This window comes from Phalangium opilio, unplaced genomic scaffold (assembly GCF_054372755.1).
Source record: "Phalangium opilio isolate 3A_F unplaced genomic scaffold, DU_Popi_V2 ptg000024l_1, whole genome shotgun sequence".
Classification (NCBI taxonomy): Eukaryota; Metazoa; Arthropoda; class Arachnida; order Opiliones; family Phalangiidae; genus Phalangium; species Phalangium opilio.
Window position 1 is genome coordinate 11,670,145 of NW_028324155.1, and position 14,557 is coordinate 11,684,701.

Here is a 14,557-nt window from a genome sequence, read left to right on the forward strand (position 1 = left end):
ATAAAGATGAAGGTTAATTAAATTCGAATTATTAACTAGCACTCTCGGCAACGGCCATATCACGCTGAAAACACCGGTTCTTGTCCGATCACCGAAGTTAAGCAGCGTCGAGCGCAGTCAGTACTTGGGAGGCAGACCACTTGGGAACAGTGCGTGCCGTTGGCTTTTTCACTTTTTTTTCCTCTTTTAAATTCCAATAGATATGAAAAAAGCAAACTTATTTTCTTTTTTGTTACTGTTTTAAAAAGATGAAGGTTAATTTGTCTCACTTAATTTAAATTCGAATTATTAACTAGCACTCTCGGCAACGGCCATATCGCGCTGAAAACACCGGTTCTAGTCCTATCACCGACGTTAAGAAGCGTCGAGCGCAGTCAGTACTTGGGAGGCAGACCACTAGGGAACACTGCGTGCCGTTGGCTTTTTCAATTTTATTTCCTCTTTTAAATTCCAATAGAAATGAAAAAAGCAAACTTATTTTCTTTTTGTTATTGTTTTAAAAAGATGAAGGTTAATTTGTCTCACTTAATTTAAATTCGAATTATTAACTAGCACTCTCGCCAACGGCCATATCGCGCTGAAAACACCGGTTGTAGTCCTATCACCGAAGTTAAGCAGCGTCGAGCGCAGTCAGTATTTGGGAGGGAGACCACTTAGGAACACTGCGTGCCGTTGGTTTTTCACTTTTTTTCCACTTTTAAATTCCAATAGATATGAACAAGTTGGGAAAACCAAAATATTACCTCTCCGTGTCAAGAAGATTATATAAATTTAAGTATCCAATGAAAACGTTATTATGTTTCTGAGTTGGGGTTTCCCATTTTTGTTGTTGTTTTGAAAAATATATCGCAATGCACGGGCCTTGATAGATATAGGAGGCAATGAATGAAATATATCACAATGCACGGGCCTTGATAGATATAGGAGGCAATGAATGAAATATATCACAATGCACGGGCCTTGATAGATATAGGAGGCAATGAATGAAATATATCACAATGCACGGGCCTTGATAGATATAGGAGGCAATGAAGGAAATATATCGCATGCACGGGCCTTGGTAGATATAGGAGGCAATGATAATCTCTCTCTTTGCACGAGAGGTTTATCTTTAATATTTAAATAAATATAATTATTTTTAATTATTTTAATCTTCAATAATTAACATAAATAATAGTTAAATCGTTTAAAATAAAGTTATACCTATTATCTTCTCAAACTTTGCTAATATTGACGTTTAAAGTGAAGGGTACCCCTCTTGCCCGCTTTTTTCAAATTTGGGGTATATATACGATTCGTTTCCATTATAATAGTAAGGAAAAAGCGCAATTGCGAAAACCTTTGGTGGCGATCCCACCTTAGGGAGGCTAGACGTTTCTCGTAACCCTAGCTGATCGCCGCGTATATCCTAAAACCAAACGATGATAATGGAGTAGAAGCCAATGATACAGATTGGTGTCTATGTGGAATAGACGGAAGACCAGTGGATGGTGGTGTTAGAAGCCAGTGTAAGTGCAGACTGGTGTCAATGTGGGATTGACAAAGAACAGAAAATGGTGGTGATTAGAAGCCAGTAAGAACAGACTGGTGTCCGTGTGGGATGGACAAAGACCAGAAGATGGTGGTGTGAGAACTCAAGTAGAGGAGCCATTTCCGTGACTGTGAAAGCAGTTCGGAAATGGCGAACACGTTTGCTCCGATACGCAAACTGCGAACGCGGTCACGTGGGTGTAACAACAGACAGACAGACACACAGACAGACACAGACACAGCCGTTACAGAACCTCTCCTGGACTACGTCACACGGAGAGGTAAAAAAGCAAACATATCTTCTTTTTGTTATTGTTTTATAAAGATGAAGGTTAATTAAGTTCAAATTATTAAATAGCACTCTAAGCAACGGCCATATCACGCTGAAAACACCGGTTCTCGTCCGATCATCGAAGTTAAGCAGCGTCGAGCGCAGTCAGTACTTGGGAGGGAGACCACTTAGGAACACTGCGTGCCGTTGGCTTTTTCACTTTTTTTTCCACTTTTATATTCCAATAAATTTCAAAAAAGCAAACATATTTTCTTTTTGTTATTGTTTTAAAAAGATGAAGTTTAATTTGTCTCACTTAATTTAAATTCGAATTATTAACTAGCACTCTCGGCAACGGCCATATCAGTATCACGCTGAAAAAAGCGGTTCTTGTCCGATCACCGAAGTTAAGCAGCGTCGAGCGCAGTCAGTACTTGGAAACTCTGCGTGCCGTTGGCTTTTTCACTTTTGTTTCCTCTTTTAAATTCCACCAGATATAAAAAAGCAACCATATCTTCTTTTTGTTATTGTTTTATAAAGATTAAGGTTAATTAAATTCAAATTATTAAATAGCACTCTCGGCAGCGGCCATATCACGCTGAGTACACCGGTTCTCGTCCGATCATCGAAGTTAAGCAGCGTCGAGCGCAGTCAGTACTTGGGAGGGAGACCACTTAGGAACACTGCGTGCCGTTGGCTTTTAATTTTTTTTCCTCTTTTAAAATCCAATAGATATGAAAAAAGCAAAAATATTTTCTTTTTGTTACTGTTTTAAAAAGATGAAGGTTAATTTGTCTCACTTAATTTAAATTCGAATTATTAACTAGCACTCTCGGCAACGGCCATATCACGCTGAAAACACCGGTTCTAGTCCTATCACCGAAGTTTAGCAGCGTCGAGCGCAGTCAGTATACTTGGGAGGGAGACCACTTAGGAACACTGCGTGCCGTTGGCTTTTTCACTTTTTTTTCCACTTTTATATTCCAATAAATTTAAAAAAAAGCAAACATATTTTCTTTTTGTTATTGTTTTAAAAAGATGAAGGTTAATTTGTCTCACTTAATTTAAATTCGAATTATTAACTAGCACTCTCGGCAACGGCCATATCACGCTGGAAAAAACGGTTCTTGTCCGATCACCGAAGTCAAGCAGCGTCGAGCGCAGTCTGTACTTGGGAACACTGCGTGCCTTTGGCTTTTTCCTATTTGTTTCCTCTTTTAAATTCCACCAGATATGTAAAAAGCAAACATATCTTCTTTTTGATATTGTTTTATAAAGATGAAAGTGAATTAAATTCAAATTATTAACAAGCACTCTCGGCAACGGCCATATCACGCTGAATACACCGGTTCTCGTCCGATCATCGAAGTTAAGCAGCGTCGAGCGCAGTCAGTACTTGGGAGGGAGACCACTTAGGAACACTGCGTGCCTTTGGCTTTTTCCTTTTTGTTTCCTCTTTTAAATTCCTCCAGATATGAAAAAAGCAAACATATCTTCTTTTTGATATTGTTTTATAAAGATGAAAGTTAATTAAATTCAAATTATTAACTAGCACTCTCGGCAACGGCCATATCACGCTGAATACACCGGTTCCCGTCCGATCACTGAAGTTAAGCAGCGTCGAGCGCAGTCAGTACTTGGGAGGGAGACCACTTAGGAACACTGCGTGCCGTTGGCTTTTTCACTTTTTTTTTCCTCTTTTAAATTCCAATAGATATGAAAAAAGCAAGCTTATTTTCTTTTTGTTATTGTTTTAAAAAGATGAAGGTCAATTTGTCTCACTTAATTTAAATTCGAATTATTATCTAGCACTCTCAGCAACGGCCACATCAAGCTGAAAACACCGGTTCTCGTCCGATCACCGAAGTTAAGCAGCGTCGAGCGCGGTCAGTACTTGGGAACACTGCGTGCCGTTGGCTTTTTCACTTTTGTTTCCTCTTTTAAATTCCACCAGATATAAAAAAGCAAACATATCTTCTTTTTGTTATTGTTTTATAAAGATGAAGGTTAATTAAATTCAAATTATTAAATAGCACTCTCGGCAACGGCCATATCACGCTGACAACACCGGTTCTCGTCCGATCACCGAAGTTAAGCAGCGTCGATCGCAGTCAGTACTTGGGAGGGAGACCACTTAGGAACACTGCCTGCCGTTGGTTTTTTCACTTTTTTTTCCTCTTTTAAATTCCAATAGATATGAAAAAAGCAAACTTATTTTCTTTTTGTTGCTGTTTTAAAAAGATGAAGGTTAATTTGTCTCACTTAATTTAAATTCGAATTATTAACTAGCACTCTCGGCAACGGCCATATCACGCTGAAAACACCGGTTCTAGTCCTATCACCGAAGTTAAGCAGCGTCGAGGGCAGTCAGTACTTGGGAGGGAGACCACTTAGGAACACTGCGTGCCGTTGGTCTTTCACTTTTTTTTCCACTTTTAAATTCCAATAGATATGAAAAAAGCAAACTTATTTTCTTTTTGTTATTGTTTTAAAAAGATGAAGGTTAATTTGTCTCACTTAATTAAAATTCGAATTATTAACTAGCACTCTCGCCAACGGCCATATCGCGCTGAAAACACCGGTTCTAGTCCTATCACCGAAAATAAGCAGCGTCGAGCGCAGTCAGTACTTGGGAGGGAGACCACTTAGGAACACTGCGTGCCGTTGGTTTTTCACTTTTTTCCACTTTTAAATTCCAATAGATATGAAAAAAAGCAAACATATCTTCTTTTTGTTATTGTTTTATAAAGATGAAGGTTAATTAAATTCAAATTATTAAATAGCACTCTCGGCAACGGCCATATCACGCTGAAAACACCGGTTCTCGTCCGATCACCGAAGTTAAGCAGCGTCGAGCGCAGTCAGTACTTGGGAGGCAGACCACTTGGGAACAGTGCGTGCCGTTGGCTTTTTCACTTTTTTTTCCTCTTTTAAATTCCAATAGATATGAAAAAAGCAAACTTATTTTCTTTTTTGTTACTGTTTTAAAAAGATGAAGGTTAATTTGTCTCACTTAATTTAAATTCGAATTATTAACTAGCACTCTCGGCAACGGCCATATCGCGCTGAAAACACCGGTTCTAGTCCTATCACCGACGTTAAGAAGCGTCGAGCGCAGTCAGTACTTGGGAGGCAGACCACTAGGGAACACTGCGTGCCGTTGGCTTTTTCACTTTTATTTCCTCTTTTAAATTCCAATAGAAATGAAAAAAGCAAACTTATTTTCTTTTTGTTATTGTTTTAAAAAGATGAAGGTTAATTTGTCTCACTTAATTTAAATTCGAATTATTAACTAGCACTCTCGCCAACGGCCATATCGCGCTGAAAACACCGGTTCTAGTCCTATCACCGAAGTTAAGCAGCGTCGAGCGCAGTCAGTATTTGGGAGGGAGACCACTTAGGAACACTGCGTGCCGTTGGTTTTTCACTTTTTTTCCACTTTTAAATTCCAATAGATATGAACAAGTTGGGAAAACCAAAATATTACCTCTCCGTGTCAAGAAGATTATATAAATTTAAGTATCCAATGAAAACGTTATTATGTTTCTGAGTTGGGGTTTCCCATTTTTGTTGTTGTTTTGAAAAATATATCGCAATGCACGGGCCTTGATAGATATAGGAGGCAATGAATGAAATATATCACAATGCACGGGCCTTGATAGATATAGGAGGCAATGAATGAAATATATCACAATGCACGGGCCTTGATAGATATAGGAGGCAATGAATGAAATATATCACAATGCACGGGCCTTGATAGATATAGGAGGCAATGAAGGAAATATATCGCATGCACGGGCCTTGGTAGATATAGGAGGCAATGATAATCTCTCTCTTTGCACGAGAGGTTTATCTTTAATATTTAAATAAATATAATTATTTTTAATTATTTTAATCTTCAATAATTAACATAAATAATAGTTAAATCGTTTAAAATAAAGTTATACCTATTATCTTCTCAAACTTTGCTAATATTGACGTTTAAAGTGAAGGGTACCCCTCTTGCCCGCTTTTTTCAAATTTGGGGTATATATACGATTCGTTTCCATTATAATAGTAAGGAAAAAGCGCAATTGCGAAAACCTTTGGTGGCGATCCCACCTTAGGGAGGCTAGACGTTTCTCGTAACCCTAGCTGATCGCCGCGTATATCCTAAAACCAAACGATGATAATGGAGTAGAAGCCAATGATACAGATTGGTGTCTATGTGGAATAGACGGAAGACCAGTGGATGGTGGTGTTAGAAGCCAGTGTAAGTGCAGACTGGTGTCAATGTGGGATTGACAAAGAACAGAAAATGGTGGTGATTAGAAGCCAGTAAGAACAGACTGGTGTCCGTGTGGGATGGACAAAGACCAGAAGATGGTGGTGTGAGAACTCAAGTAGAGGAGCCATTTCCGTGACTGTGAAAGCAGTTCGGAAATGGCGAACACGTTTGCTCCGATACGCAAACTGCGAACGCGGTCACGTGGGTGTAACAACAGACAGACAGACACACAGACAGACACAGACACAGCCGTTACAGAACCTCTCCTGGACTACGTCACACGGAGAGGTAAAAAAGCAAACATATCTTCTTTTTGTTATTGTTTTATAAAGATGAAGGTTAATTAAGTTCAAATTATTAAATAGCACTCTAAGCAACGGCCATATCACGCTGAAAACACCGGTTCTCGTCCGATCACCGAAGTTAAGCAGCGTCGAGCGCAGTCAGTACTTGGGAGGGAGACCACTTAGGAACACTGCGTGCCGTTGGCTTTTTCACTTTTTTTTCCACTTTTATATTCCAATAAATTTCAAAAAAGCAAACATATTTTCTTTTTGTTATTGTTTTAAAAAGATGAAGTTTAATTTGTCTCACTTAATTTAAATTCGAATTATTAACTAGCACTCTCGGCAACGGCCATATCAGTATCACGCTGAAAAAAGCGGTTCTTGTCCGATCACCGAAGTTAAGCAGCGTCGAGCGCAGTCAGTACTTGGAAACTCTGCGTGCCGTTGGCTTTTTCACTTTTGTTTCCTCTTTTAAATTCCACCAGATATAAAAAAGCAACCATATCTTCTTTTTGTTATTGTTTTATAAAGATTAAGGTTAATTAAATTCAAATTATTAAATAGCACTCTCGGCAGCGGCCATATCACGCTGAGTACACCGGTTCTCGTCCGATCATCGAAGTTAAGCAGCGTCGAGCGCAGTCAGTACTTGGGAGGGAGACCACTTAGGAACACTGCGTGCCGTTGGCTTTTAATTTTTTTTCCTCTTTTAAAATCCAATAGATATGAAAAAAGCAAACATATTTTCTTTTTGTTACTGTTTTAAAAAGATGAAGGTTAATTTGTCTCACTTAATTTAAATTCGAATTATTAACTAGCACTCTCGGCAACGGCCATATCACGCTGAAAACACCGGTTCTAGTCCTATCACCGAAGTTTAGCAGCGTCGAGCGCAGTCAGTATACTTGGGAGGGAGACCACTTAGGAACACTGCGTGCCGTTGGCTTTTTCACTTTTTTTTCCACTTTTATATTCCAATAAATTTAAAAAAAAGCAAACATATTTTCTTTTTGTTATTGTTTTAAAAAGATGAAGGTTAATTTGTCTCACTTAATTTAAATTCGAATTATTAACTAGCACTCTCGGCGACGGCCATATCACGCTGAAAACACCGGTTCTAGTCCTATCACCGAAGTTTAGCAGCGTCGAGCGCAGTCAGTACTTGGAAACTCTGCGTGCCGTTGGCTTTTTCACTTTTGTTTCCTCTTTTAAATTCCACCAGATATAAAAAAGCAACCATATCTTCTTTTTGTTATTGTTTTATAAAGATTAAGGTTAATTAAATTCAAATTATTAAATAGCACTCTCGGCAGCAGCCATATCACGCTGAAAACACCGGTTCTTGTCCGATCACCGAAGTTAAGCAGCGTCGATCGCAATCAGTACTTGGGAGGGAGACCGCTTAGGAACTCGGCGTGCCGTTGGCTTTTTCACTTTTTTTTCCTCTTTTAAATTCCAATAGATATGAAAAAACCAAACTTTTTTTCTTTTTGTTATTGCTTTAAAAAGATGAAGGTTAATTTGTCTCACTTAATTTAAATTCGAATTATTAACTAGCACTCTCGCCAACGGCCATATCGCGCTGAAAACACCGGTTCTAGTCCTATCACCGAAGATAAGCAGCGTCGAGCGCAGTCAGTACTTGGGAGGGACACCACTTAGGAACACTGCGTGCCGTTGGTTTTTCACTTTTTTTCCACTATTAAATTCCAATAGATATGAAAAAAGCAAACATATCTTCTTTTTGTTATTGTTTTATGAAGATGAAGGTTAATTAAATTCAAATTATTAAATAGCACTCTGGGCAACGGGCATATCACGCTGAAAACACCGGTTCTCGTCCGATCACCGAAGTTAAGCAGCGTCGAGCGCAGTCAGTACTTGGGAGGGAGACCACTTAGGATCACTGCGTGCCGTTGGCTTTTTCACTTTTTTTTCCACTTTTATATTCCAATAAATTTAAAAAAAGCAAACATATTTTCTTTTTGTTATTGTTTTAAAAAAATGAAGGTTAATTTGTCTCACTTAATTTAAATTCGAATTATTAACTAGCACTCTCGGCGACGGCCATATCACGCTGAAAACACCGGTTCTAGTCCTATCACCGAAGTTAAGCAGCGTCGAGCGCAGTCAGTACTTGGAAACTCTGCGTGCCGTTGGCTTTTTCACTTTTGTTTCCTCTTTTAAATTCCACCAGATATAAAAAAGCAACCATATCTTCTTTTTGTTATTGTTTTATAAAGATTAAGGTTAAAAAATAAGTTTGCTTTTTTCATATCTATTGGAATATAAAAGTGGAAAAAAAAGTGAAAAAGCCAACGGCACGCAGTGTTCCTAAGTGGTCTCCCTCCCAAGTACTAACTGCGCTCGACGCTGCTTAACTTCGGTGATCGGACGAAAACCGATATATTCAGCGTGATATGGCCGTTGCCGAGAGTGCTAGTTAATAATTTGAATTTAATTAACGTTCATCTTTAAAAAACAATAACAAAAAGAAGATATGTTTGCTTTTTTCATATCTGGTGGAATTTAAAAGAGGAAACAAGAAGGAAAAAGCCAACGGCACGCAGTGTTCCCAAGTACTGACTGCGCTCGACGCTGCTTAACTTCGGTGATCGGAGGAGAACCGTTTTTTTCAGCGTGATATGGCCGTTTCCGAGAGTGCTAGTTAATAAATCGAATTTAAATTAAGTGAGACAAATTAACCTTCATCTTTTCAAACAATAACAAAAAGAAAATAAGTTTGCTTTTTTCATATCTATTGGAATTTAAAAGTGAAAAAAAAGTGAAAAAGCCAACGGCACGTAGTGTCAATTCAATCAATTCAATTCAATTCAAAAATGTTTATTTTATTTGCATTACAGATACAGTATACCACGGGGCTAAGTCACATTGTGACTTGTAAGCCCCGTGCCTATCTGTTTAATTTAATATAACAATTTTAATTTAATCAAATAAAAATAGATTTAACAATGGTGTCTTATAATAAATAATGTTAAAGATTCAAGGAAAAAGCCAACGGCACGCTGTGTTCCCAAGTACTGACTGCGCTCGACGCTGCTTAACTTCGGTGAACGGACGAGAACCGGTGTTTTCAGCGTGATATGGCCGTTGCCGAGAGTACTAGTTAATAATTCGAATTTAATTAACCTTCATATTTATAAAACAATAACAAAAAGAAGATATGTTTGGTTTTTTCATATCTGGTGGAATTTAAAAGAGGAAAAAAAAAGTGAAAAAGCCAACGGCACGCAGTGTTCCTAAGTGGTCTCCCTCCCAAGTACTAACTGCGCTCGACGCTGCTTAACTTCGGTGATCGGACGAAAACCGATATATTCAGCGTGATATGGCCGTTGCCGAGAGTGCTAGTTAATAATTTGAATTTAATTAACGTTCATCTTTAAAAAACAATAACAAAAAGAAGATATGTTTGCTTTTTTCATATCTGGTGGAATTTAAAAGAGGAAACAAGAAGGAAAAAGCCAACGGCACGCAGTGTTCCCAAGTACTGACTGCGCTCGACGCTGCTTAACTTCGGTGATCGGAGGAGAACCGTTTTTTTCAGCGTGATATGGCCGTTTCCGAGAGTGCTAGTTAATAAATCGAATTTAAATTAAGTGAGACAAATTAACCTTCATCTTTTCAAACAATAACAAAAAGAAAATAAGTTTGCTTTTTTCATATCTATTGGAATTTAAAAGTGAAAAAAAAGTGAAAAAGCCAACGGCACGTAGTGTCAATTCAATCAATTCAATTCAATTCAAAAATGTTTATTTTATTTGCATTACAGATACAGTATACCACGGGGCTAAGTCACATTGTGACTTGTAAGCCCCGTGCCTATCTGTTTAATTTAATATAACAATTTTAATTTAATCAAATAAAAATAGATTTAACAATGGTGTCTTATAATAAATAATGTTAAAGATTCAAGGAAAAAGCCAACGGCACGCTGTGTTCCCAAGTACTGACTGCGCTCGACGCTGCTTAACTTCGGTGAACGGACGAGAACCGGTGTTTTCAGCGTGATATGGCCGTTGCCGAGAGTACTAGTTAATAATTCGAATTTAATTAACCTTCATATTTATAAAACAATAACAAAAAGAAGATATGTTTGGTTTTTTCATATCTGGTGGAATTTAAAAGAGGAATCAAAAAGGAAAAAGCCAACGGCACGCAGTGCTCCCAAGTACTGACTGCGCTCGACGCTGCTTAACTTCGGTGATCGGACCAGAACCGGTGTTTTCTGCGTGATATGGCCGTTGCCGAGAGTGCTAGATAATAATTCGAATTTAAATTAAGTAAGACAAATTGACCTTCATCTTTTTAAAACAATAACAAAAAGAAAACATTTTTGCTTTTTTCATACCTTTTGGAATTTAAAAGAGGAAAAAAAAATTAAAAAGCCAACGGCACGCAGTGTTCCTAAGTGGTCTCCCTCCCAAGTACAGACTGCGCTCGACGCTGCTTAACTTCGGTGATCGGACGAAAACCGGTGTATTCAGCGTGATATGGCCGTTGCCGAAAGTGCTATTTAATAATTTGAATTTAATTAACTTTCATCTTTATAAAACAATATTAAAAAGAAGATATGTTTGGTTTTTTCATATCTGGTGGAACGTAAAAGAGGATATAAAAGTGAAAAAGCCAACGTCACGCAGTGTTTCCAAGAACTGACTGCGCTCGACGCTGCTTAACTTCGGTGATAGGACTAGAACCGGTGTTTTCAGCGTGATATGGCCGTTGCTGAGAGTGCTAGATAATAATTCGAATTTAAATTAAGTGAGACAAATTAACCTTCATCTTTTAAAAACAATAACCAAAAGAAAATATGTTTGCTTTTTTCATATCTCTTGGAATTTAAAAGAGGAAAAAAAAATTAAAAAAGCCAACGGCACGCAGTGTTCCTAAATGGTCTCCCGCCCAAGTACTGACTGCGCTCGACGCTGCTTAACTTCGGTGATCGGACGAGAACCGGTGTATTCAGCATGATATGGCCGTTGCCCAGAGAGCTAGTTAATAATTTGAATTTAATTAACCTTCATCTTTATAAAACAATAACAAAAAGAAGATATGTTTGCTTTTTTCATATCTGGTGGAATTTTAAAGAGGAAACAAAAAGGAAAAAGCCAACGGCACGCTGTGTTCCCAAGTACTGACTGCGCTCGACGCTGCTTAACTTCGGTGATCGGACGAGAACCGGTGTTTTCAGCGTGATATGGCCGTTGCCGAGAGTGCTAGATAATAATTCGAATTTAAATTAAGGTGCCTTAAGAGAAAAAAGTTTACAAATTTTTCCGTTAGGGGCTCAAAAATAGCAATAGTGGTCCGTTTTTGCAAAACTTTTGACGATTTTATAATTTGTCCCACTAAAGTTGAGACCACCAGAGCTCTTTACAGCGAAGGAAAAACCTATGTTTATAACATCGACGCTCCTGGGTTCTGACACCCGAAGTTGTTGGAAGGTATAGAAAGGAAATTCGTGGAAACCCTTTGAATTATCAGTAAGCCCGACCCCACCCCTGAAATCGAACAAAAGAGAAAGTTCCCTATACCAAAAATTTAGTCGCGGGCTTTCTTCACATCCGCGCCCAACCTGGTGAAACGTACTTTTTGTAAAAGCCTGTAGCGATAGTATCTGTTTGTTTTCTTGCTCGACTTTCTAAAGTGGGATAGGGGAGAAAGCAGAGATGGTCGGCATTACTCCTTCCCGCGTCTAAGTTCGCGCACCCAGGGTAAAGTGCTTTATATATTACTATTAGTATGGGGCGCCAACCTATTTTAGGGCATTTCAATAACTAGACTTTTTTCCAATGAGCCTCCCCTTACAAAAATGTTCTTAAGAGTTCTAAAGGAATTTCTTTGGAACCCTACGGAGCCCTTGGGATAATTTTCTAAAGAAACTATTTCCAAAGACTTCCTTGGAATTTCCTAAAGAATTCTTGAGACAAATTTCGAAAGAATGTCTTGGGATTATTTTCTAAAGAAATTCTTTAGGGATTCTAGAGATAAATTTCTTAAGAAGGTCTAGGGATTATTTTCTAAAAAAATTCATTAGGAATTCTAAAGATAAATTTCCAAAGAATGTCGTGGGATTATTTTCTAAAGAAATTCTTTAGGCATTCTAGAGATAAATTTCCAAAGAACTTCTTGGGATTATTTTCTAAAGAAATTCTTTAGGAATTCTAGAGATAAATTTCCTAAGAAGGTCTAGGGATTATTTTCCAACGAAATTCTTTAGGAATTCTTGAGATCAATTTCCAAAAAAAGTCTAGGGTTAATTTCCCAAGGAAATTCGTTAGGAATTATTGAGATAAATGTCCAATGAAGCTCTAGGGTTTATTTTCCTAAGAAATTCTTTAAGAATTCTAGAGATAAATTTCCAAAGAAGATCTAGTGTTTATTTTCCAATGAAATTCGTTTGGAATTCAAGAGATAAATTTCTAAAGAAGGTCTAGGGTTTATTTTCCAACGAAATTAGTTTAGAATTTTAGAGATGAATTTCAAAGGGCCAGATATATTGCAATTATGCTTTACATATAATTATCTAAACAATATTTTTACCCTAATTGTTTAGCTAAAGTTTTCCTAGATAGATATTAACTTGATGGTTAAAAAAATTAAAAACTTTCACGAAGGCTATAAGACTCAGCAAGCGCTGAAATGAAATGTTATATTTACCCATTGTTTTCTTTTTTTATCTTTTTTTTTTTTGCCTTTAATAATCCGTGAGGTGTTTATGTAAAGGATGAAATAGATTGAAAGTAAAATAAGAGTAATTAAAATCGTTATGTTTAGATTTACAGGGAATCTAAGCTGTCAGTCGGAATTTTTGCTTAATTCTCTTATGGCATGTTTTATCTTTATTTCGAGCGTAATTAGAGTCCAAAATAAATATTTTTTAAAAAACATTGTAGAGAAAATTAGGTTAAACGCGTTTCTGATACTCGAAAAACTCTCAGTGAATATACATTATTAAATTTAACAACAACGTCTGTATCTACTGCTTGGCCATTAAAGCCTCCAAAACCCACTTAGTACCCCATACAATTGGACAAGTTTAAAACTTTCTGCCGTTTACGGATGTTTTTAAGTCGATTAAATGCCTGACTTTATAAGCCATTTCACACTGCATGCGAGAACTTCCCTCGCTATAAGGGGTGTAGTTCAGCATATAAGAACTACACTCCCTGTATTGGGATATGGTTTTCCATGTGAGAACTATCCTAGTTTCAAGTGACTAAATGAATTAACCCATAATCTTCCCTATATATTTCTCAAGAAAATTCCATAGACATTTCCCACGAAAATTCCAAAGACATTTCCCAAGTAAATTCCAAAGATATTTCCCAAGAAAATTCCAAAGATATTTCCCAAGAAAACTCCAAAGATATTTCCCAAGAAAATTCCAAAGATATTTCCCAAGAAAATTCCAAAGATATTTCCCAAGAAAACTCCAAAGATATTTCCCAAGAAAATTCCAAAGATATTTCCAAAGTAATTTCCAAAGAAAAAGGGGCCAATATTCCCCAATTTTCTAAAGAACGCCTTAAGGATTTCCAAAGAAATTTCCCAAGGAATTTTCTTAAGAGTTCTTAAGAAGATTTTTGTAAGGGTCTATTCTAGTGCTAACACCTCCCCTCTCCCCCCCCCGCGATCCATAAAATCTTATTTTGTGTTCACATGTTGATTTGAATGGCCTTCAGAAAATCGGATAGACGTGGGAAATAATTACTCTATTTTCACATTATTTGAACACTTTTATATGGGCCTTTCGAAGGTGTTATTTTATATCGTTTAGGTATCATTTGTGCGCCTTTTAATGAATGGTGTTTAAAAAATATCGCACTAATTCTTTGCCATTTGAGCACCATTTAATGGGGTATTCGATGGGGTTATTTTATTTAATTAAGGTATCATTTGCACACCTTTTAAAGAATTATGTTTTATAAACCCATTTCTACACCATTCGTTTAAGCTAATGGTGTTTTTAAAATACCGAACTATTCGTACTATTTCAGCACCTTGTCAAGGTGTACAAATAGTACACATTGTTCTAACACCATTATGGCACTATTTATACACCACAATTTTTTACAGTGTAAACATTTCTTTCACATGGTTGGTTGGGACTTGTAAGTTTATAAGTTCAGTACAATCACCCACCTCTGATGTTTGTATTAATAATTTTTCCCGTTTATC

The 14,557-nt window shown here is 37.3% G+C and overlaps 4 non-coding genes and 24 pseudogenes across 4 annotated transcripts; 20 read left to right on the forward strand and 8 right to left on the reverse strand.

The window, feature by feature from the left end:
• Nucleotides 1-46: 46 nt before the first annotated feature.
• LOC149693892 (5S ribosomal RNA) lies at nt 47-165 on the forward strand (annotated as a pseudogene).
• A 138-nt stretch (nt 166-303) lies between these two features.
• On the forward strand, nt 304-422 carry LOC149693893 (5S ribosomal RNA; annotated as a pseudogene).
• Nucleotides 423-559: 137 nt separating this feature from the next.
• Nucleotides 560-678, forward strand: LOC149693894 (5S ribosomal RNA; annotated as a pseudogene).
• A 1,217-nt stretch (nt 679-1,895) lies between these two features.
• Nucleotides 1,896-2,014, forward strand: LOC149693895 (5S ribosomal RNA; annotated as a pseudogene).
• Nucleotides 2,015-2,381: 367 nt separating this feature from the next.
• Nucleotides 2,382-2,500, forward strand: LOC149693896 (5S ribosomal RNA; annotated as a pseudogene).
• Nucleotides 2,501-2,635: 135 nt separating this feature from the next.
• LOC149693897 (5S ribosomal RNA) lies at nt 2,636-2,756 on the forward strand (annotated as a pseudogene).
• A 363-nt stretch (nt 2,757-3,119) lies between these two features.
• On the forward strand, nt 3,120-3,238 carry LOC149693898 (5S ribosomal RNA; annotated as a pseudogene).
• Nucleotides 3,239-3,360: 122 nt separating this feature from the next.
• Nucleotides 3,361-3,479, forward strand: LOC149693899 (5S ribosomal RNA). Its single transcript, XR_016383136.1, has one exon. It is a non-coding gene; the product is annotated as a 5S ribosomal RNA (ribosomal RNA).
• A 362-nt stretch (nt 3,480-3,841) lies between these two features.
• On the forward strand, nt 3,842-3,960 carry LOC149693900 (5S ribosomal RNA; annotated as a pseudogene).
• A 137-nt stretch (nt 3,961-4,097) lies between these two features.
• LOC149693901 (5S ribosomal RNA) lies at nt 4,098-4,216 on the forward strand (annotated as a pseudogene).
• Nucleotides 4,217-4,352: 136 nt separating this feature from the next.
• LOC149693902 (5S ribosomal RNA) lies at nt 4,353-4,471 on the forward strand (annotated as a pseudogene).
• Nucleotides 4,472-4,591: 120 nt separating this feature from the next.
• On the forward strand, nt 4,592-4,710 carry LOC149693903 (5S ribosomal RNA). The gene has a single exon (XR_016383280.1). It is a non-coding gene; the product is annotated as a 5S ribosomal RNA (ribosomal RNA).
• A 138-nt stretch (nt 4,711-4,848) lies between these two features.
• Nucleotides 4,849-4,967, forward strand: LOC149693904 (5S ribosomal RNA; annotated as a pseudogene).
• Nucleotides 4,968-5,104: 137 nt separating this feature from the next.
• Nucleotides 5,105-5,223, forward strand: LOC149693905 (5S ribosomal RNA; annotated as a pseudogene).
• A 1,217-nt stretch (nt 5,224-6,440) lies between these two features.
• Nucleotides 6,441-6,559, forward strand: LOC149693906 (5S ribosomal RNA). Its single transcript, XR_016383185.1, has one exon. It is a non-coding gene; the product is annotated as a 5S ribosomal RNA (ribosomal RNA).
• Nucleotides 6,560-6,926: 367 nt separating this feature from the next.
• LOC149693907 (5S ribosomal RNA) lies at nt 6,927-7,045 on the forward strand (annotated as a pseudogene).
• Nucleotides 7,046-7,180: 135 nt separating this feature from the next.
• LOC149693908 (5S ribosomal RNA) lies at nt 7,181-7,301 on the forward strand (annotated as a pseudogene).
• A 362-nt stretch (nt 7,302-7,663) lies between these two features.
• LOC149693909 (5S ribosomal RNA) lies at nt 7,664-7,782 on the forward strand (annotated as a pseudogene).
• Nucleotides 7,783-7,919: 137 nt separating this feature from the next.
• LOC149693910 (5S ribosomal RNA) lies at nt 7,920-8,038 on the forward strand (annotated as a pseudogene).
• A 120-nt stretch (nt 8,039-8,158) lies between these two features.
• LOC149693911 (5S ribosomal RNA) lies at nt 8,159-8,277 on the forward strand (annotated as a pseudogene).
• A 391-nt stretch (nt 8,278-8,668) lies between these two features.
• Nucleotides 8,669-8,787, reverse strand: LOC149693912 (5S ribosomal RNA; annotated as a pseudogene).
• A 581-nt stretch (nt 8,788-9,368) lies between these two features.
• LOC149693913 (5S ribosomal RNA) lies at nt 9,369-9,471 on the reverse strand (annotated as a pseudogene).
• Nucleotides 9,472-9,594: 123 nt separating this feature from the next.
• LOC149693914 (5S ribosomal RNA) lies at nt 9,595-9,713 on the reverse strand (annotated as a pseudogene).
• Nucleotides 9,714-10,294: 581 nt separating this feature from the next.
• On the reverse strand, nt 10,295-10,397 carry LOC149693915 (5S ribosomal RNA; annotated as a pseudogene).
• A 122-nt stretch (nt 10,398-10,519) lies between these two features.
• LOC149693916 (5S ribosomal RNA) lies at nt 10,520-10,622 on the reverse strand (annotated as a pseudogene).
• A 137-nt stretch (nt 10,623-10,759) lies between these two features.
• On the reverse strand, nt 10,760-10,878 carry LOC149693917 (5S ribosomal RNA; annotated as a pseudogene).
• A 363-nt stretch (nt 10,879-11,241) lies between these two features.
• LOC149693918 (5S ribosomal RNA) lies at nt 11,242-11,360 on the reverse strand. Its single transcript, XR_016383241.1, has one exon. It is a non-coding gene; the product is annotated as a 5S ribosomal RNA (ribosomal RNA).
• Nucleotides 11,361-11,482: 122 nt separating this feature from the next.
• Nucleotides 11,483-11,585, reverse strand: LOC149693919 (5S ribosomal RNA; annotated as a pseudogene).
• Between the last annotated feature and the right edge of the window lie 2,972 nt (nt 11,586-14,557).